The sequence below is a fragment of the Chiroxiphia lanceolata genome, chromosome 2, assembly GCF_009829145.1.
Source record: "Chiroxiphia lanceolata isolate bChiLan1 chromosome 2, bChiLan1.pri, whole genome shotgun sequence".
Classification (NCBI taxonomy): Eukaryota; Metazoa; Chordata; class Aves; order Passeriformes; family Pipridae; genus Chiroxiphia; species Chiroxiphia lanceolata.
This window is the reverse complement of record NC_045638.1, coordinates 108,199,647-108,221,372: the sequence shown is the minus strand read 5'-3', so window position 1 is coordinate 108,221,372 and position 21,726 is coordinate 108,199,647. Positions and strand designations below refer to the sequence as shown.

General features: G+C 38.8%; 1 protein-coding gene across 7 annotated transcripts in view; it reads left to right on the top strand.

Moving 5' to 3' along the window:
* Positions 1-20,169, top strand: part of LOC116783156 — a 288,803-nt gene extending 268,634 nt beyond the window's left edge. For all 7 annotated transcript variants that reach the window (XR_004355500.1, XR_004355498.1, XR_004355501.1 and 4 more), the window contains one exon: positions 17,779-20,169. The gene's annotated coding sequence lies outside the window, so the exon portion shown is untranslated. The remainder of the gene's footprint in view (positions 1-17,778) is intronic.
* The last annotated feature ends 1,557 nt before the right edge of the window (positions 20,170-21,726 follow it).

Sequence of the window (21,726 nt, the reverse complement as noted above, 5' to 3'; positions counted from 1 at the left end):
AGAGGTCTGATGCTGCCCAGGGAACTGGTTGAGTCACTATTCCTGGAAGTATTTACAAGGTGTATAGATGTGGAACTAAGGACATGGTTTAGTGGTGGACTTGGCTAGGTTAATTGTTGGACTTGGTGATCTTAAAGGCATATTCCAAACTAAATTATTCTATTTTTTCTATGATTTTATCCTCTTTTGTTAAATTTGTTTGAATTTGGTATAAGTCAGACATGCTGACATACATCTATTGTTCAGCATAAAGAAAAGGTCCAGGTTTTACATAAATGTACATTGCTGTCTCACCTTTTGCAGGTTGTTCCATATCACAATTACAGCAAAGAATCTTAGAAAAACCCCAAGTCAAAGAAGTTAATTGAAGCCTCATAAGAGTTACTCTTAACTCCAAGGCAAATCCATGCACCACTATTTTTTGTCTTCTTTGCTTCTTTCTGGATGTTATGTCTTGTCCTAAGTCCTTTCACATACTTACCAATGCCTCAAAGTTCCTATATTTCCTGATTTCAAGATTAAAAGGTTTTCATCATGCTTTTGTCAGTGAATAGTCCTCTTAATTCCTAATTACTTCCTGTTCTCTTCTAAATTTTACAATATTTCCATATCCTCATAAAAACCTTGATTCCCTGAAAGGTCAGGTAGAAGGATTCTCACTGTGATGTTGCTGTTGTGATCTTGTTTCAATCACTGTTGAGGCACATGAATCCTTGAACTGCTGCCATGCTCAGAGGTCCCTCCTCTCTATTGATTCTTACCACTGATGTGGTTCTTTGACTTCCTTATTTTCATATTCATATTAACTTCTTATTTTCATAAGAACTAGAGCTGAAAGTGATCCATTATGCTTACTGAGTCAGTGAAGGGTTAGTGCATACTCATGTTTGGTGTAAGCTAATTTTGTAGACATTAGCCAATATCTGTAAATAGTGTTTCATTGTGAAAAATAATTCCTTGTTACACAAATAGAAATTCTTACTTCCATCTCACTCCTGCACAGGACTGCGTATGGAAAAACTCTCACTTTTGCTGTGGGAGTAAAGCCTAACAAATACTTGTAGGCTGTTGTGCAAATACTTAAAATATTTACCTCTGTTGACAGTTATTCTCCAGTCTGTGTGGCCTAATCACACCTCTTGTCTTTCTCTGAAATCCCTCCAGATTGTCAAAGTGTTTCTTAAAACAGGTTGAATTAATGAAAATTCATTTGACTGGTACATCTCATTTTAGGCTAATTTTGGCTATACCTCAGTAGCCATGGCAAATGAGAAATGTTCTCCTACAGTTTATGTATAGGTTATCTCAGTGGATCAAATTCATATTGGAAAAATGTTAGTGCAAGCTTTCTGGCCCAAGACTTTCTTAGTATTCTACACAGTAGTTTACTATAATATCAAAATAGAAGTACAGCTGGGTTTTTTAATCTGTGTTCTCCCCTTCAGCATTGCATTTTCTATGCATTTTCTGGATCCAGTCCATGTGTTACAGGTTATTCTCCACAAAATTTAAAATCAGCTTGTTATCCAAAATTAAGTCCAAATATTCTTTATCCACAGGTAGACACAGTCAGATCATGTTTGTATACCCAAACATGGGGTACAGTTGTGACATTCAGGATCCCAACAATCAATTTACTTTGTGTTCATTGCTGATCAGTGTTGTTTCTTCCCCATTTAGTCTATAAAGTGCACAGTGGTATTGCTCATGAAGCTGGCACTGGTACTTATCACTCTGGTTTTCCTATTGATCTCTTCTTGAAGCTGCTAAGACCATGAGGGTCATTAAAGCCTTGACTGGATGAAATTCACTGCAGTGCAGTATATATGTGCTTAAGAAAACAGGGTTTGGATCACTATGAAAGACTTGCAAATCTGAATTTCATATGTGCTCTGATATTGAGGATATCACAACGTCTCCATTCCTTATCCTGTAGTGGTATTTATCTGTGCTTACCATGCTTGAGTCTCATCTCAAATACTGCTATTTCCTACTGTGGTTACAGGGAAATAGCAGTTCAATGACAGTTTGGGTAAATTCTGACTGTAGTTCTGAAGCAGAGGAGTGAATAGACCTTAATGAAGGGTATGACTGGGTTTACACGGGTAAAACCCTTTGCTTGAGATCCCTTTATCTGATTTATTTTGGTGTGAGAGTGTGGTCTGTGAGAGAACTATTATTGCTCCCTCAAGTCTATTTTAACCCTTTGGATAATAAGCTGAAATGGACATAGGTTCTGTGGATTTTACTTCCACACCTAATGATATCATATTTGAAACTCTTACAAATCAAAAGAAAATCCCTGTGTTCAGATTAGGCAATGAGTCTTTTCTTTCCTGCTAAGAGCAGAATACAACCTGGAGGAAAATGGAGTGAGAGGATTCCAGGGCTCACAATCATGGGCAGTAATAATCATACCAAGATTATAGATGAATGAATGTGGAGTGCCACTTGATAGTAGTTTTTGCCTTTTTTTTTTTATCCAAATGTATATTGCTTTTAAAGGGAAGCAAGATACTGTATTTTTCTTTTTCCAAAAATGATAGAAAAATATTAAGAAATGAGATTAATAACGAACAGTATATTTTTAGTGCTCCTTTACCCCTCTCGTAATCTGGGAATACATGAATATGAATACCAAGAATTTGTACAAGTAGTTTTCCCTGGAATAAGGGGAAATGGTGTGCTGATGTAACATAACTTGCTGCACATTCATTGAGTGTTGAATGCCTGGTATTTAAAATTGAAAGCTGCTGCTATGAGTTCACTAGCTAAAGTAGTGACAGGAGTGCAGGAGGCAATTTTAAACAGTTCAAATCTGTAAAAATTGGTGGAAAGGTAGAAGTTATAAGCCTGTCCTCATGCATTGTTTGTCTCATGCTTTCTGGTGCTCCTCACTGAATAATGAAAATGCTTGTTGACTTATTTGCTGAATTCTAAGAATGAAGCAAGTGTAATGGCACTGTTTGGCAGGCTGAAAAAATACTGTGCTTCAGCATGCTTTTGAAGAATTCTAATATCATCAAGGCTTAACAGCACCACTTTTCCATGGAAAAGCATCACGTGGCCCTTCTCTTGCAGGTGGATTTAGCAAAGCAGCCTGCCACTTCTGCATTGGATTGAACCACTTCATAAATCAGGACTAAGACATTTCACTACATCACAAGGGTTTTTTCTCAACCCAGGAAGGCTGCAGTTACCTAACTAAAATCCACAGAAAGTTTTGGTAATTAATTTTTCAAATAACTATGCCTACAGTGTCTGTATCTTTAGAGAGGTATAGTGTTTCTCTCTAAAAAAGGAAACACTATAAGACTCAGTTGCTGGCTTAAGGCTTTAAGGAGAACTTTTATGCTTGAGTAGTGTAATACAGGAGTATATTTACTTAGTTTCCTGTCTCTTGTATTAGCGGAATAATTATCTCTTTAAAACTTGTTGGTTATGTGTTTTATGGCATGTAGCTTTTAACTATATTTATCAGACTCACCTAGGGGCAGTGTCTTCAAACTGGCTTTCTGAACTTCCCAGGTGTAATTGAAATATGTGATTTTGTCATTAGGAGTTTATTCATAACTTTTCCATCTTTGCAAAGCTCCCAGGTTGGATCCCAAAGGATCACTAGATGGAGAGGAAAAAAACCCCAAAAGTAATTATTAAAAACCATTTCTGTCAGTTTGCTGCTGTTGGGTTTTGTTGGTTTGCTTTTTCGTCTTCTGGGGTACCTGCACTCAGTAAACTTCAGGGTCTGACTGTATGAAGTAGTTCATGTGTTGGTAACAACAGACTCCTTGCACCAGAGAACTGATGTGCAAAGGCAGCGCAGTTGCCACTGCTCATGTTGAGCAGAGTGTGGAATTTGACCCCTATGAAAGAATTGCAGAGAGGCTTTGAAATCACTGTAATAGCATCGATGGATAACAGAGAGGAGCTGGGAAACAGGGAAGTTTTAGTCAATATAGAAGAACAGCATGTTATACTGCTACCTGTCCTTTGTGCCCTCTGCTGTCCTTCAGACTCTGAAAACAAGTTACTACAAAATTCTCAGATATTTTGTTTTTCCCACCTGGCATCTCTCTTAGTAATATAAAAACAAGTTCTCTTTCCTTATAGCCACCTAATAGTCTCGTTAGAAGGATCATCCATGCTTGTCTGATTCAAAGGAAGACCTTTGGCATCCATATATATGCAGTGTTGAAGTCAGGATCCTGAGCAAAGAGGTACTTGGATTTAACCCATTAAGGCGATTATTATTCTACATGATGGATTGAAATTTGTGTTCCTCCAATTGCTGGTTATCCTACAGGCCTCTCACCTACTGTCATGGAAGCACATGTTTTTGAAGTGTAGTAGAGCTTTTACCTCCTCAGGGAGAAAACAGGTGTATTAATTGTGCAATTTTCCTGGGAAGGAAAGCCTTCATACAGTAGGATTTCATGTAGGGAACTGTGCCTTTCAAGGTGCCATTGCAATCTAATAATCAAAAATGAAAGAAAGATGCCTTATATTCTCTGATGCCTGCATTTCCTTAGGTCTGTGGTTAAGGCCATATTCTCTTGATGACAAGCAAATGAAATGCTGAGATAACACTGTGCGTCAAATTCACTTTATTAAAAAGGAAGTTATGTTTTGGGGGCTATTTCAAAGGTGAGTTAGCATGGACTTGGGAAGGTTTGTTTTTCTTATGTGCAGTAATTCTTTAAGCTGCCTGGTTGCACATGTTGCTGGTGTCTCTCTGCCAGCTGGTGGGTTCCCAGGCAGAGTCTGTCGCGTGCACACGTCACATGGATTCCCCGTGCGCTTGCGAACACTGCGATCCCTGGAGGGGCGTGGTCCTTTGGGGGCTGAAGTGCTCAGCCATTGCGATGAGATGGTTCTGCTTAGGAATTCACAACGTAAACCTAGCTGTGGATCGTGCCATTCCACCTTCTTTTTTTTTTTTCTTTTCATAAGCATGGGATGTGATATGGTTCACAACGATATGTTTCGTCTTGTGTTGTTGCTCTCAGATCGCGCGCGTGAGAACACAGCGTCTCGAAAACGATTTACAAACACGGGCGCGGTGTCTGATGGCACTTTATTTGTGAAGGAAAAGGCATATGTTTGCCTTGTGGTGTGTGCCTGTGGATCAAAATGCAATGAAAAGTGAACTGACTACATCAGTATGAGGCGTATTGCTTCCAGAAAAAAAAAAAAAGGCAGCAAAATGCTGAATGGTATATGGAGATAACATACAATTTATTGATTCTCTCTGTGTGGTTTATGGCTATAATGGACTTTATGAAAACCCTAAGCCTGTCTATTTTATCTTTGTAAATAATTGACTGAGAACACTGTTCTAAATGGGATAAGTGGAATGAGATACATGCAAGGAGAAGGCTGTACAAGTAATTATACGTATACAGTACATTTCGGCCTTCTCTGGCAAAGTTCAAATAAATTTCTTCTTACTGTCTGAAAATCAGAGATGTAATTTTTGGTTCAAATCTGTTGTCACAACTACCCTTAGCTCTACTGTAATTTGCATTTCAAGTGTACTAGAATCTCTGAGCACTTCCTTTGTTTTTTTTTACTGTTAATACCTGATTTCACAGTTATTTATAGCCTTGCTGTATTACTTGACTGTTGCTAATATCTCATTTACTATTCTGACCACCTTGAACAGCCCTTTTACATGATACTTCCTGGAGTGTCTAGTCTTTTATCCCCCAGCTGTATCTTCTAATTTCTCTCTGGCTGTAAAACAATCTCATTTCTTTGCTCCAGAAAGTATTTTAATTTTGTATTGCAGGGCTCAACATGGATGCCAGGGAATGTAGTAAGGCTAATGCATAGTCAGAAGATGGAGACCTTTAGTGTCCTAAAGAGTTAAACTTGGAGAGGCCACAGCTCATATAGCTCCTGGTTCCCACTAGGCATAGGGCCACATATATTCTGCCTAAGTTCAGGTTGCCACTGAAGGGAGAAGTCCATCCTCTTGCCAGTGGCATTTATTTCCACCTAGCCTTTTGTGCTGGCACTTAGTTTATCTGACTGCCTAACGTGCCAGATCAAGGACTGATCCTGCTGCAAACTAATCTTGTATTTCTTCTGGTTTGATTTTTGGGTCAGGTCTCTAACCTGCTTTATGATGCAGATGTAAGATGCAAGTGTCAACATAAGCAAGGTGGAGGAACAAATGACCGAGGTCAGGAGGGAGAGCAGAAGGAACCCCCACTTTTGGCAGATGTCCTGGTTTATGCTGTGCATTGAAGGTCCTGGGTTGCACACTCCCTGAGAACTGGCAAATGGGAATTGCTGCCTTGCACAGGAGCAAAGGTCTGCCAAAAAGGTGATTGGCAACATCACTCATCTTTAAATGGCAGCAGCTTCTGGCTCCCTCTGCAGTTTCTATTGACAAGGTATGTCTTTAATAGGGGAGACAGATGTGAAGTCTGGCACTCCAGCCTTTGTAAGTTGTTCATCCCTGCTGCAGAGCACCCAGTGGTACAGGTTACATAAAGTAGTCTCTGCAACGTAAACTGGCATAAGTAAGTGCCTTATAGAAGATAAGCATAATTACCCAACCCCCTAGGTAGAAGCACCCATAACGTTTGCCAAACAAAAATTCAGATAATTGGAATATCTGGTTTAGCACATTCTGAAATTGGCGTGTCAGACCTAAAAATCTCTGATTTGGTCTTTCTAGCCCAGTGAGTTGGATTTCCAGTTGGGAGATTCATTCAGCAGAGCGTAGGTTTTAAACCAGATATATATTAAAACCACCAAAGCCTTTGCCTCAGGGCCTGCCATGGGAGTTATATTCCTAGATAAATCAGAATACCATCTGTACTGCCAACTGCAATGTGAGAGAGTTAAGCAAGGCACCTAACAAAAATAGGTGCCTCTCTCCAGGATACTTTACTTTTCCTAGACAGACACGGGCCTCTGAAGAGTGTATTTCAGATTGTGACTCTAAGTTACCCAAACCTAACTTACCTGAAACCCTAGGCAGGCAGGAAGCAGACAATGTTACATCATGGACTATAAGTGATGTCTGAATTGGTTAATAAATCCTGATAGAGGATAGGGGATTTATTATCCATTTGCCTATAGAGGCAAATAATTTTGACAAGACAAAATCTGATTACAGAGGGCTGCTGCTGGTGAAAGAAAAGAACTGTGGTGAATGGATGGTAAATGAAGTTTATACTGTTGAACTGTGCTGATGATTTTGGCAAAGCTGATCATGGCAAACCCTGCAGAAGTTCACTCACTGGGCACCAGTAGCTTCTGTTCTGACAAAATTCACTTCCTTTTTTGATACTTACTTTGGTTATCAGGCAAAAACTCAACTATAGTTACAGGTAAATACACATCAGGGACTGCAGGGAGAAAGCGTTCCAGAAACATTACAATTAAGTGAAAACTGAGATACTTTTAATTTTAGAATGTTTACGTAAATCTATACATGTTAATGGAGAGAAATGCATGTATAAATACCCTGAAGTTTACCCTGGAGTGATGTGGTAATTACCCGGTTATGAGTTGTGCGTGTTAATTTTTTTCAGGTGATTTATCTGGTTTATCTGACTTTTAAAGACATTATATTTTCCTTCTTTTCTATTTTTTTTAATGCTCCTATTTTTACAACAAAGCACATATAGAATTCCTACAATTATGAGTGAATGGGGGAAGTGCAGGCAAGAGTAGACAACGAAAAGGAAGAGCTGAAGGAGAGGCAGCTACTCAGTTAATCTGTGAGGAGATAACTGGCAATAACATGAAACCAGTGCAGGGATGTGGCCAGAGTGGCAAGCAGAAAGGATACTTTTATCAGCATTGTTTCAAAGCAGCTATTACAGTAAGTATTAAGAGAGGAAGAGAAGCAATTACAGCAGTGAACCCTAACTGAATTTTGAAATACCTTTTAATAATGTGCAGTACATCTGCATCTTTACCTAAGCAACTGGGACGTGTTCTGGATGTGAATGTGTCTTACTTACCTGCTTTGAAGAGAAACACAAATCCAGAGACAAATTTTAGCTTAATTTGTAATCGAGAGCTCGTGTTTATGGATTTGTAAATAAGACCTGGCATCGGCACTTTCGGTGTTGCAAATGTTTTTGTTAATGGGGCTGGGCTGTGCACAAAACCCTTCCATTGTAAGTATTTTCGAGTGCCTGATTTGTCTAAAAAATAATCAAAGATACAGATTATATGAGCCTTTAATATTCATTGTTATTTACTTCTGAAAGGTTCAGCTGGTTTGCTTTGTGATTGCTTTTCTAAAAGAATTGCTGCATTGTAATCAATTTACTGTGTGCAGTTTTAAATGTCAGGGACATTTTTGTTACTTAACCTGCAGACTCATGCAGGAAGGGATGAGGCAGACTTTTTGAAGTAAGGCTATCTTAAGGTTTAACTGCTAAAAGATTTCAGGTTCAGCATATCCAAGTACAGTATATGCTTTGTTATTTCTTGCCTTTTTTTTTTTTTTTAATTTAAAATTGAGCTGCATTTTAGGAAACAGCTAAGGTGCATTAATTCAGGTATATTTTTTTTCATTCCATTTTTCTGATGATTCTTTTAAATTTGATAAGTATAAAACCTAATGACTGATTGCTTTTGAATATTGACATTATGTTTGAAAATTTTGAGGAAAGGGTTTCTTTTTCATCAAAACAGATATTTGAGTGTATAATTCAATTAAAATGTCATAATCATAAAACATTTAAAGAAGCAAACTGCTCTGTGCACTTATTTGAAGAAAAGAACTTTTTAAATGGAACTCCATGGAGCTTTTGTAGATATGTAGGCCTCTCTTCACTGCTGGTTGAGTTTATTTAAAGAGCTTTTCTAGTCACCTTTGAACCCAAATGATTTCTCCAGATGTACCGAAGTGAACAATGTAAAAATCTTGCTGCTTCAGCAGAACAGGATCCAGCTGGCAGGGAACTGGATCTGCAAGTCATTGGTTACAGCTGTGTTTCGATTTATGTGATGGTTGAAAAAATAAATTACTGGATTAAATGGCTAGAAAGAGGACTCTTTGTTTAGCCCTTGTGTGGGGACTGAAAGTGTTTATGGTGCTGTTTTCTTCAGAGCCTTTGCAAAGTAAGCTGGACAAATAGACTTATTCAAAACTTCTCTGAAATGTTTTGCATTCAGCTTTATTTCTTTACAGAAGAAACTGTATGTTTTTGTATAATGCTCTCAGCCAGCAACCGCTTTTAAGGTCTCTTGGCCTTTGAGAGTGGCGGTCGCATTTTAGCAATGTCTTTTAGGCATTGCAGTTTATCACTGGAAGGCAAGTTTCCTTTTGTTAAAGGTTTTCAAATGCATTTCTTGGCATGCACACAAATACATGTAGGGACTCTGTCAAACTCATAACTTTTTAATGGGTTTAATATTTCAGCTTTGTATACCACTTACCTTTTGCTCTACATAATAATGCTGATGTAATTGTAAATTGGGTGCACAATAATTTACAGAGCAGACACAATGAAATCAGAAACCAATGCCAAGTGTTTGGATTATCGTATATCTTAATGTTCTAACGATGGTGATTATGTCTTATTACCTGATATCCTGATTCTGCAAAGATTTGCATCCTTAATTTTACTGAACAGCTCCACTGTCTTTGATAAGGCTGAGTGGTACATAGAGCTCACAACAGCTTTGTTAGCTATTTTGCTAAGAAATGTGCTGGGGTTTTTGTAGTCTTTCTAAGGTTATGGTCCTGTGTAATCCCACGAGCTACCTTTTCTACTGGAGGTAGCTTGGATTGAAGGAGTTGAGATGTAACTTCATGCAGTGAAGTCCTGACTCCACTGGAGTCACTGGGCATTTTGCCACTGACTTCTCTTAGGCTACAATTTCACTTTCAGAACTAGATTTTAATGCTTTTACTAATAACAAATATCCCAAGACCCAGAAGTGATTTCTCTTAAGTAGAGAAACTGCTTGGAAGTGATATGCTACCAAATGTGAACAAAAGATTTGGTATTAGACCAACAGGAATTTTGAAGATTTCTTGCAGAAGCTATGAAAAGCTAAATAATAGCATAGAACTTTCAGTCACAACAGACAGTGAGCATATAATGCATTTTTTAAAGCTTTAGCTGGCTTTCAGCATAATAGTTTGCAAAGCCAGGAGCTTTTCAGCACTTATATCTGTTTATTCAGCAATATTTCCTAGTAATTATTTTAGGCTGACCATTTAGCTTCATTTTGCAGTCATGAAGCAGTCCGTAGCTGTAGCCGAGTATCGGTTACATTCTATTTATTAAAACATTTCTAAAACAGTGCTTAAACACGGGAAATTATGGTTGTGATTAGATTGTAAGTGTTGTCCTATCAATATCTAATTACTTTTCTAAGAACAGTTTTCACAAATCGTTTTCAAAGGGCTGCCTTTATAAAATCCTACAAAGTGCTGACCAAGAAGAACTAAATACCAGAACAGTTCTTTTCCAAGGCAAAAATGAAACCAAACAAGTTGACCAAGTTCCATCATAAGCCACCCTCAGAAATACCAGAGAGAGGCTTAAAATATTTTAAATAGAATATTTCCCTTCCCCCCTTTTTTATTGTTGTCCCCGAGAAGCATTATTACATTAAGAACCATGCGACAGAAAGTCATGGTGATGCAGAATAAATAACCATAATGTATCAAAAGCAGACAAAGGTGTGATTGATCTGTCTGGAATTGGCAGACTCTTTCGCTGTGTCAGGCTGTTTCTTTGATCAATGAAGGTATAGCCTCTGACCTTTAAAAAAAATCAATGAGATTGATTGAAAGGAGAGAGAGAACTATGAGAATGCAGGATAGCTTTAACCTTCACTGTCTAGAAAATTTAAAATATTCCAGTTTTGCAGACGTGGAACCTGCTATTTTGTATTTTCTTCTTAAAAGGCTTTGCTTTTCCCCAACCTGCTTTTGAAACTTCTTAGAACAAGGCTGTAGAAATGGTGTGTCCGAATGTTTCTCACAAATATTTACCTTCAGATCACCTTGTTGAGAAAATAGGAAGGTTTTTTCCTATAGCAGAATTCTGTACATTCTGTTACTGTTTGCAGCATGCACTGAATGTCTTTAATTTCCTTTCATAAACTCGGGTTCTTATGTGGCATATACGTATCCAAGAATTGGTGCTCTGAGAAATAGTTCAGGTCATTTCAGAGACATTATTCATCCGAATAAAGTGACTTGTACTGCACTATTTCAGGATCAGGTCCACTGATGATTGCAACAATAGTGTGTAACCAACATGGAGGGATGAATTCTGGGAATAAACAGCATCTTTTGGTGATCTAGTTCTACGTAATCTTGTGGTTTGATCCATTATATATGCATGTATATATATACATGTATGCACGTATACCTGATTAGTCAGGAAACAGTAAAAATGTCATACTAGAAAATTTATGAAGCGGGATTTTTAAAATAGTGCTTGGCACTTTACATCTTTCTTATTGAACAGACTGCAAATGCAGACTTGAGTGCTTAGTGAAAAACAGTTTTTTGAACAGTTGGAGTTTCATTTTAGCACTGGGCCCTTTCTGCACGTTGTGCTGATGCTGTATTAAGCAGTAACACAAATCAATTAGTGATGTAAGTATAAAAAGTGTTTATAAATAGAAAAGTTAATTAATTCATTATTTCATGCTTTCAAAGCTGAAGGAAACATAGGTCAAAAAAAGAATATATATCATAGTGGTTTGTTTTCACAAATAATTACTTTTTTTAATTGAAAATGTTGGTGAAATCAAGGTCTATTGAATAGTATTCACATACAGAGTAATTCAAACTGCAATAATTTCTGCTGTCATATGTCTTTGTTTTAATAAAGGACAGGTAAATTGACAAGTCAGCAAGGAGACGGTATAATAGCATTTCTTGAGTAAGATGGAGCTTGCGTAGGAAGAGAAGGATATTGATGTTTCTCTGTAATTTTATTTCTATGATTTCCTTTCTGTAATAGATTGCGTAGGCTCTACATATTTTTAATACTTCATAATCAGGTGGGAATTTCAGCTAAGGTACAAAAGGCACTCTTACTAAATAACAAGACAGTCTGGGTGTAGCATTTGTAAAGAAGAAAATAGGAGGGTAGTTGGGGGTTTTTTTGTGACAGATCTGGAACTAGATAGCTGTGGGAATTTTCTGAAGTCTTTATCTGCTTGGTGTTCATCAGTGAGGTGAGAAGGTGTTATGGACAGAACTATGGACTAGGTCATTCTAACTAGGCACAGGTCATTCTAACAGTGTCACTGTTCTGAGTCATTTACATGCTACATTAAGAGAAACTAAACCTTTTATTTTATGAGTACCCTTTCCATGTGCACTGTGATGAAGAAACTTTTGCTTCTAGAAAAAGAAGAGGGATGAGTGTGTTGCGTCCCAGTTGGAGCACACTGAGAATATGAAGATGAGAACTGTAAAATCAGAATAGTGTTCGATATTAGTGCATTTCTCCCCTCCTGTTAGATACATTCTGATTTTGTTCCAGTAATATTTAATTCTTGTCATCACATTCTCCTAAAATTATTATTTGTTATTCCAGAGAGTCCTTATCTGTCACACAGAGTTTGCATTAATATTGCAAATCACTTTACTCCTGCTGTCTAAGAAACAAAAGGCTCATCCTATATTTGGGTGGGTTTTGATAACTGACATGCATACCCAGCCTCACCTCCCCTCCCTCTCTGTCCAGAAGTAATAATCCAGGAAACGCCTTCTTTTTCCTTTTTTTTTTTTTTTAATTTTTTGGTGCTTTCAGGAATGGCTGCTCCTTTTTCTGTTCTTCCTGGACACAAACTACATCTTTCCAGTGTGGATGAGGATGCTGTCCCCTTGTGGATGATGCTCACAGTCTTAGCTGCTGCCTGCAAAACTGAGCAGTGTCCTTCAGCCAGTTTAAGGTGGTGTCTGGTGCAGTGCATTCATTTAGCATTACTAAAGGACAAAATTAAGGTTCTTTTTGTATCTCATGCCCCTGTCAGCTAAATCTTTCCCAGAAAAGAGGCAAAGCTGAGGTCATTTTTTTCCATCTGTGAGGGGTCAGTGACTGCAACAGTCGTTCCTGGCTGAGGCATAAGCCTGTAAAAAGCACCTATGCTAGCAGCTGAATCATTTTCTAGGCCAATTTTTTATGTTTCAACTAATGAAAACAGCTGGGTCATTAAATCCAGCAATCGATCTCCAATTATAATCTGTCTTGGACAGCACGGCGCCCTGCCCCGGCAGGTGCCCTCCCCGCAGACAGACCCCCGACCTCAGCCTCTGCCTCTGCCCTGAGACACCAATTTGCTGCCCCATCCCACACCCACTTTCTTGCTTTTCTAGGAGCACAAATTCCTCCCCAAAATATCACTGCCATGGCACGGGGGCTAATTGTGCTATCCAGCGTTCACGGTGCTGTGTGGACTGAGGCCACCGTACGTTCGGTCTTTCCAGCTGAGAAGCAGATCTATGGTTAAAAAAGGTGTGGTTCTGCTTGGAAACAGAGGCAGTGTGTGCAGGCAGTGATGTAACTCTAAATCTACCGGGGTTTTCTTTCACTGTTATTATCTGAGTCTATCAACAGAATAAATCAAATTAAAGTGACCAAAATTCCGGATACCTGCTAGCTGGATTCTTTCTTTCCTCCTGAGAAAGTGAGAGTACGATATGTGGCAATTGCTGGAGCATTTTTATGAAAAGATTTTCAATCTTTTCAGGGTCTGCACAGGAATAAAAAAAAAAGTTAAATGGTTGACATTTAATCTTCATACAGCGAATAATAATTACAGGCAAGAATTTAAAGTGGTTTTGCTCATAGTCAAACCTGATGGTTCTTTTCTCCTTGCATTTCATGAGGATTTACTGTACTGTGGATGCAAAATGTAAATGATGGGCAGTTCCGTGAAATTCAGACATGCACACAAAACTGTCTTTCCAACTTTTTCACACTTACCCTCAAACTGAAAATGGATTTTCCTGGTGGCTGATTAACCAGAAATGAGTTGTTTCTAACTAGATTGAGGGGAGGAGGGCTCTGTAATATTGGATTAGTGAAAGGAGTGAACAGCTTCAGTTTAATTCAACTAGTCTTCTATTTTTAATCTCCAAGGAAACAGCTGATTTGAATGTTAATTAAACAGCAGTCTTTGATCCACCCAGCCACTCCCGGAGGCATAATAATAATATATAAGGGCACAGCAGCAAATATATAATAGGTACACTTAAAGGAGTGCATCTAATCTCACCATATTCACATTTAAAACATTCCTTGCTGACCCACTCTTCTGTTATTTAAATAGGGGAAAGGGAAAAGAGGGGAAAACGCTAAGTAAGTTAAACTTTGATGGTCTGAAGGTAGGGCAGCAGAGCAAGTGTGAGTTCCTGTTTTGAGGATGTATAAGGGTTAATGGTTAGAAGAGTGGAATCAGGAAAGACCTTAAGCCCAGATCTATGACAGTGGTAATTGAGCTGATTGATTACGACATCTCGTTTCAGACGACTATTGATTTAATCTAGTCTGCAGTCCCATTGGCCCCACAGGTGCTCCCGAGTGAGGCTCAGCACTTGAACCTGGGTACTCTTCCCTACTCACCGTCTGGATATAAATTTCCAGAATCTTGCAACCATTTATAATTTTCACTCATCTTCTCATGCTTTTATTCAGAAGCTTCTAATTTCATCAGGCTAATGTTTTTAACCGTTGAGGGGACAGACGCAGGGAACATGAAATGGCACAGACTGAAAAGGGTGGTTTTTTAAAAAAAAAAAAAGGCAAGGCAGAGAGCCGGGACTATGTGGCTAGTATTTGCATCTGTTGTTTCTGATTCGCAGAGCTAGCAAAGGCTGTTTTTGGAGGCAGTCCACAAAGCTGGGCTATCAGTAGGCAGTTTGCTGTACGCGCACGTTCAATTATTAAAATAGTAGACTTTTTTTTCTGTCTGATAGCCATAGCGAGGTCATGACATTAATTTATCCAGGGTATTGTGGGTAACTATACAGAAAAAAAGCATAAAGGGCACAGATGCTGGAGCAGCAAAAAATGGATGGGTCTGAGCAAAAGGAGATTAAGAGGCGATGACCAATCTAATGTACGTATAGCAGTAAGAAGCCGGCATCCGTCACAGACTGTTGATGGCAATAAGTATTTTAAGCCATGCTGTGCATGTGGTAATTTTTTATTTTTTTTTTTTTATACCTCAGTAAATGCTAAGCTGAATGCTGTAATCCTGTATTTTTTCAGTTTCCCAAATCTGATTTTGGTCTTGTTTTTGTTGTCTCATGCTTGGCGTTCTTCGCTCGCTCTCTGTCTGTGGGTGTGTGTCTGTCTCTGTCTCTCCCTTTTCACTGAGATTACAAACTTAACTGTTTCCTAATTGTCTACTTTCCTCCGTCCTTTTCCTAAGAAATTAATTGCCATCACCACGGCCGGTCATAAGCGCGTACTAACTGGGCTTAGGGCGTGTGCCCCGGCGTTTTGGCTTTCTGTCTTTACTTCGGGGCTGCGCGGTGTTTTCTTTTGGACCTTTCCTGCAAGTGGATGCCCTTCACCTTTGCTGCTGCCTTAAGGTTGCCAAAACCTGGCTACCTGAGCCGGGACTGCGGTGCAGCACTGCATCCTGGGACCTGCCCGCCCGGCTACGCCGAGTGCTTCTACGGCACCAGGCAGCTCTGAGAATTGGCTGGCGAATTGCGTATCACCTGTCCCCCCCTCTGGTAAATAATTTTTATACCGCGAATCACAGTGGTGTGGTATTGTCTGGAAAAGTAATTCCCAAATACTGTTGGCGTAAAAAGGGAAAAGCCGAAAGACTGTCAACACCGTAAGTCATTAAAGTCCCTTGCCTTAAGAACAAAGGAACAAGGTAAAACTGCACACAATAATTATGCTCTGTGGATTTTCATAGCCTGTCAGACAACTTGTGCCTGTGTTTCAGTTATCAACCTTTGTGCTTTGTTTTGTGTTGTGTATTTTATGTACGTGTCTTGAGTTTCTGTGTGTGTGTGTATTTGGTGTACGTGTATGTGTTCAGGCTTCTCTACCAACACGGAGCAAATACCATACAGAAAAAATACACAAGGGTAGCTCAAACATGCATTTTCAGGACTCAGTGTGGTGGTGAGGGTGTATTGCCATTGTTCTCTTGCAGTGCTCTCTCTGACTCAAGCAGCTTCTATTTTATATTTTATTTTAATTAAGAAGTCTAAAAAAATAAATAAAAAAAGAAAAGAGAAAAAAAGCATTTGCTTAGTCCAGTTAAATGCCAATTGAAGTCCAGAAACTCACGGTTTCAGCGCAGTGAATGGTGATTCAGACCCTGGCAGGGTTTTGGCTATGAGACAATTCCTACTTATAAAGAGCACAATGAAGGGGGGGAAAGATAGCATTAATTTTGAGGAAGATTAATATTAGTCTTTTAATGTTCATTATTTTCTGAAGAAGTGAATCCTTGTAGCTTTTGAGAGCTAGTATGTCCTTCCCACTGGTATTTATTCGAGCAAAGGAAAAAATGAAGAAGGCGTAGAATAAACTCCTAAGACTGTTCAAGAATTACTGGCATTATTTCTCTCTACATCACGTGTGAGCCTGGGTTGCCTGCTATTCCTGAGGCAGAGGATCGAGGATGAAAGTCTGTGTGTCAGAGCCTGTTTTCACAACTGCATTTGGAGATCTGTCTTATTGATTAGGAAAAAAAGGGGGTGGGAATAGGAGTGTGAGGTGAGGGGAGGACCGACTGACTACTGGCTTATTGCAGCTCAAGACATTTTCTTCCGGAAAGATGTCAAACAACTGAGACACAGCAACAGAGGAAGTAGAAAGGTGGAAAAATAAGAAGAGGGACCCTTTGGAAGAAATGAAGGCATTCCTTATGAGAGCCTTGAGGTTTTTTGTTTTTTTTTTTTCTTCTAACATCTGACCCACAAGGGCTAGAGTGACAGCGTCATGCAAATACTGCAGTCCAGCAGGTCTGAGAGAGGGTGGATGCTAGAGAGTGAGTTAATGTTAATGATGAGTGCAGTGAAAATACCAGCCGATACCACCCCCTCCACACACAACTGCTCTGAGTCAGCATCCGCTGCTTTGCCTTGCCTTTTTGTGCGTGTGTGTGTGTGTATGTGCGCGCGCATGTGTATGTGTGTGTGTGTGCGTGTGTGTGCTGGTGACTGTGTGTGTGCATGGAAGGTAAAGCCAGTCAGTCAGTGAGAAGCAAAGGTACGTTCGAGAGCAACTAAAATCTGACTGATTTCCATCTTCAGAGCATCAGATGTATTCCCTAAAGAGGATGGGTCTATGCGATGGGGGTGGTATAATTATGTTAATGTCATATTTATAGAGGGGAGAGATTTTTCATTCTAATTATTGATTTGAAAGCTGTGGTCAAAATTGTTTGTTAAATCATGATCAGCTTTGAAAAAAGAAATTGAATGAAATCTAGGGGCTGCTATACATATATATCTCTCTCATATATATATATATTTTGTTTCATTTAACTATTTTGTGTCTGAGGCATAACTGATTGAATGGTGCACAGTGACAAAGAAACGGCTCTTATATAATGTTGCATTATATCTTCAGCTGAAATAATATTTTAAATAATCCAAAATGTTCTGAAATCTGAAGTATCAGTGTGGAGGGGAGGGTGAAGGGCAGGGGTGGGGGTGGGGGGCACTGGCAAATCTTTTCTTCGGCAGAGCACTCTGTACAGCTTTCTTGTAAATGGATGATTCACCTGTTCGACCAGCAGAGATTCTAATTCTTCCCCCCCTCTTCTCTTTTTTTTTTTTCCTTTTTAAAGCTGAACGGCTTCCCGAAGAGCACTGAGTTTTCTATGCCAGATTCTGCTCCAGTGGCTAGGACCTTTATGGCTGCTGTTTCTTTTGCTCTGGGATCTGATGGAGAGAAAAAAAAAAATAAAAAAAGCCACGGTGGATCTTGTCCCTAAAGTAGAAATTTTCTTTTTCATTCTGCAAACAAGGCTAAAGATCGGAGGAGAATGAATGCAAAAGTAATTCAGGATTGTGGTCGTGCCATTAAAAGTGTTCGGCTTCAGAACAAAATTATTCGGGAAATCCGAGCATTTCTTCTTACTGTATCGACAGTATTTGAAAGTTATGTGTGCTTTGAGTAATCTGGTTCAAGTGACAACAATCTCTGCATGTCAATGTTTTCTGCAGCTTATGGAGTGAAGTATAGTTTTGCCACTGGAAAGGAAGAAGCTTTTTGTAGCAGTCTGTAGAAGGATTAAATGTTGAACGTGGGGAAGAGGCAAAAAGTGAATACACGCCCAAAGGTTATCCTTGCATCGTGAATGGGTTTAAAGTACTCTGCAACCCAGGGCCCACCTGAACAGTAGGACTGAACGTACAATGGGGAAATATTTCAATTAGAACCCCCTTAACAAGCATTTAATCCTTCTTTCAGGCATTAAGGAAAATATAATAAAATTGTTACTGTACAAATCTGCTGGAAGCAGATTTTAACCCGTTTATAGAGGCTTCCCTCAGATGCATTATAATAATATGGCTGCTTGCAAGATGAGGCAGTGAAGATTTTTTTCCTGTGTTCTTTGTTTTTTCTTTTCAAAAGTTAAGGACTATACTCTCAGAAAAGTCTGTTCGGTCAGCTGATACATTGTTTGAATGTATGTATGCGTCTTGCCTGCTTATTTGATCTTTTCTGCCCCCTACTTGAAACTGTGGTTTGTTTATCTGGGGGGAAGGAGGGGTTGTTGATTTGGGGGGGATGTTGTTTTTAGGGGGTTTTTGGGGGGTTGTTTTTTTTTTTTTTAACAATAGCAGTGAAAGTTTTGCTGACAGCGGTTATGACTACTAAGCAATTCAGTTTATTGGAAGACGAATTCTACTGGACCATATCGGACTTTTCCTAGTCCCTGAGACCCTAACTTGTGAGGTTTTTTAGCAACAATCACAAGTCAGGCTCTTGGGACCTAGGCGGAGGGGAACCAGCAGCTTTGGACTGTGATTGTTTCTCTGCAGAATTTAGAGAACCAAAGGAGCTTTCCTTGTCTCGAAGGGTAAAAAGGAAAAGATAACTATTTCAAATGTTAAGCAACACAACTGTTCCTAAAAGAAAAAGAAAAAAAAAAAATCTAAACAACTGTTATCCATTGTGCAACATTAGGAAGTTACATATTTATGTGTTTAGAAAACTGAACTAAATGCCATGTAACATTTAGAATTAAAATTTAATCTGAATACCAGTCTGCACCCAAAAAAAAAGCCCAAACAACAAAAACAACAAAACCCCCCTCTCAAAACTGATACTAAAATATACAAAAGGCTTTCAACCATGATATTACTATTACTATTATAGAAAATTCTGATAATTACCACAAAGTATAGAGTCATCCTGACTGTTGCAGCATTAACTTTTAAAACATAAAACAAAAACACTGATGTTTGAGGCCTAGAAAACATTCATTCTATTGTTTGAATAATGATTTCAGTCTACAGGAAAACTGTTGCTTAGCTTTTCCTGTAACATGGGACAAAGAGTGTTTTGTAGTTAATTGCCATCTTTTTTCTTTGTCCAAGTGAAAACACAATATGTCATTTAAAATATTCTCTCATTTAATTTACATTTTAATCTGAGATGGAATATTGGTTTAAAAATCATACTACAGCATTAAAATCGCTTTGCACCCAGAATCACTTTCTTGTACCTGTTCAACTTAAAGTGAGCCACCAGTACTCTAAGTACTAGACCCAGCTTCTAACTTCTGCATCACTTTTTGCATTTTTCACCCCTCTGACAAAAAACAGAGTGAGCTTTAGGTTGTCCCTCATGTGTTAAGTACTTCACTGACTTTGCATAAGAAGATTCACAAGCACACGAGGTATTTCACAAGCACACTGTTCATTAAACTCAAACTTCCTATCTACAACACAGAATATGATTTGTATTTCTTAATATTTTATAGGTGGTTTAGTTCTGAGTAATTTTTCTCTGTTTCCTGTCTAACCAAGATGCTACAAGACCTTGTTGATACATCAGACTTCACTGAAACAAAGACTTCACACAGATCAGGCATCTAAACTATTTGTTCATTTCAGAAGTGGTATTTTGGCTGCAGTATATTTTTTCCACTTGCGTGGGAGGAATTGTGTTTTATTGTAAGCATCAACACTATTGTTAAAATAAATGGTTCTTATCTGTTAGTATAATACTTTTTCTTCGTCTTGTTTTCTTAAGAGACAGAAACTGCGCTGTACATAGTTTTCAAGTTGCTCAAGATATAATTAGTCTTTAAATAGTCATAAAAATATTGCCTTAGCAATTACAATGATGATACAGTTCCTGTAAATATGCAATTCTTTTCTTCGTAAACTGTCAGTCCCACATGCTAAGAACACCCAAAAGAGCGATTTGCAAAAATTTAGATACAGACGTAACTTTTTAACACAGACATGATATTCAACATTGACTTCTGTTTAGGCAGTATTGGAAAAGTCAATCTGAATGTGTACAGGAAGGGCGAACACACCCAGCTAGGTGCTACACTCCTCAAGCCCTTCAGTAGCAATTGACATGTGTTCTGTACAGCAGTTTTCAGTCCTGAAAACAGATTATTTAAGATACTGATCAGCTGAACAGGTATTCTGTTCATTCAGGCTGCATAATGAGATAAAACCATATTGCGTGTTGGTATATACATGTCAATATGCGATTTAAATTACGCATAGTATTTATCAAAATAAAAATCCTTATAGATTTAATCAGCTATACTGTGCACATGTCTGTGCATATTAAAGATTTTCATTGCATTTATTTTTCAGTCGGTAAAATTTACTTGAATGAGGGTGGTTCACATTCAGCACTCTGAATTCGCTTTGCATTTAACACTGTGAGTGCAGCGAAGGTGAAACTCTAGTGTGAAACATTTGGTCTGTCACTCTGAAGATTTCAACTATGCTCTGCTCTGCACTGAGAGTGAGAAGATAATGAATTATTAGAAACCCCTGCCTAGTGTACTTGGTGCTACAGCAAAAGCTGTAAATATGCAGTCCTACCTCTGCATTACTGCTTGAACTGGGATGACTCCAGTGGCTCTGCTCTGCCCATTGTACTCAGTGCTGCCCCTTGCCACAGAGATGAAAAAGTTGGTGCATTGCCTTCCCCTTTTCCTCCTCTCTCTTCTTCCCCAGCCTCAACACAGCCAAGCCAACCTCAGGTACACAGGTAGGGCAGAGGTGGATGAAGGGGAGGGGGAATCACAGTCTCCACTCGGGCAAAATTCCCACCAAGGCGAACAAGATATAGTTCTGGGGCTATGTGACAATACCTACAGACACCATACAGAAAGCAGTCTTATTTACCCTGTGACAGTATATGAAGGCTGTCTCTATTAGCACAAATAAATAGAAAGCATCATCTTCAATATGCTATGCTTAGATATATGTACAGAATTTCAATATAGTCTCATTTCTATATGACTTGATGTTGTTTCAGTGCAAAATGCATTTAAATGCTATTTAATATGTGATTTCAGAGTAATCAGCTTGTGCTACAACAAAAACAAAAAACCAAAACACAAGCTCTTGCAAAGGGGGAGGAAGAGAGAGAGAGAGAGAGTGAAAATGATGTGTGGTGCATACAAAAAAGGAATGATATTAACAATTCGATGAATTCCTAGTTGGTAGACCAGACTGAGCCAGACGCATATATTAACGGCTGTCTGCTGCTGATGTGAGCCTGCTCAATGCGGTGGAAATGAAGGATCACC